Consider the following 1,486-nt stretch of genomic DNA (forward strand, 5'->3'; position numbering starts at 1 on the left):
CTGTTTAAACTTTTAAAATTCCTGCGTTTTATAATCACAGAGGCAGAAATATGCGTGTCTTCGCCATTTAAACTGCAATTTTTATTTTCATGATTAATCACCATAACAGGACTTACAGCTGTTTTTGTTTGGCCCCGTTCCCCAAACAACAGCTTACATCTGTGCAGTGAACATCAGTGACATCACCACTGTGTAATTCTCCACATTACTCTGACTTGGGTACAGATATTAGTAAAGCTGCAATCAGACAAGAAGGGAGGATTTTTTTTTAACACCTAATAAGTCATGATGGTGTAAAAACCACTTGTCAAAGTGATACACGCCATAAAAATAAACATCTTAGTTTGTTTTGTCACCACCTGCCAAGAGGAGGCAGAATAGATGTGTTAGATGTTCCTCGGCTTGATCAACAGTTTTTATCTCTCCATCCTTTTTTTCACGCTAATGTCAGATTTTCACTGCAGAGATCTCGTTTTCATGAACAACATTGCCATTGTGCTTGCACTCATAGGGGATCGTCGGATCATTAGGGTTTTCGCTTTGATGCTGTTGGGTCTTTACTTTACAGTATAAAGCACCTTGAGGTGACTGCTGTTGTGGTTTGGAGTTATATTATATAAATAAATCTGAATTGAATGTATGATCAGTGTAGAATCACCAGTTAATCTAACATACATGCCCTTATTCTGCTTACATGGCTCTCTAGAGTAACTGTCGAGAGCCATACAAGCACAGGAAGAACATCCTAATGCAACTCAGAAGGGTCCAGCAAGAATCCTTTTGATATGAAGCCACAGTGCTAGGATAGGACACGTCAGTATAGCCCTCTACAACCATAAATGTAGAAGAGCATACAAAAAAAAGTACATACTTTTATTTTCATATGTGTATTAGACACTATTAATTAGCAATATATCAGTTGTTGAATAACAGTTATATAACACCCTTAATTCGTACTAAATACCGTACAGCAAACACATCATGGCTTTTTAAAATACAAATGTTAGTACAGCTCCCTTTTATAGTATACATCTGAGCCTGTGCTTTTCTAACATGGATTTCCTCTTTTATAAGGTTGTTCTTATGTTATCTTTAGAGCTTTAAAGGTGTGAGTGAAAGTGTTAAATATACAGATGGCGAGGCGAGTTTGGCTCCGTGTTTTGGTCTGACACACAGAAGGTGTCATGAGGGATATTTGTGCAGAGTGAATAATAAATCTATAGAGAAACTCATCTTTCTTGCTTATCTGTAAAACGTGGCAAGTGACTGCAGTGACTGTATGTATTCAGCTTGATGTCAGTGCTGTAGCACGCAGCTTTTGGCATTAGCTTCCTGCTAACATTAGTTGTTTTCTTATCAGTTTGGATTGATGATCATTTTACGTTAAAAAAAACTGTCATGGTCTGTCGTGCATGGAAAGGCCTCTGTGTGCAAATCAGCCACCAACTGGTTGAGGAAGCATTAGCCTCTACAAGCTGTGGGGCAT

The sequence above is a fragment of the Maylandia zebra genome, linkage group LG10, assembly GCF_041146795.1.
Source record: "Maylandia zebra isolate NMK-2024a linkage group LG10, Mzebra_GT3a, whole genome shotgun sequence".
In the NCBI taxonomy this organism is placed as follows: Eukaryota; Metazoa; Chordata; class Actinopteri; order Cichliformes; family Cichlidae; genus Maylandia; species Maylandia zebra.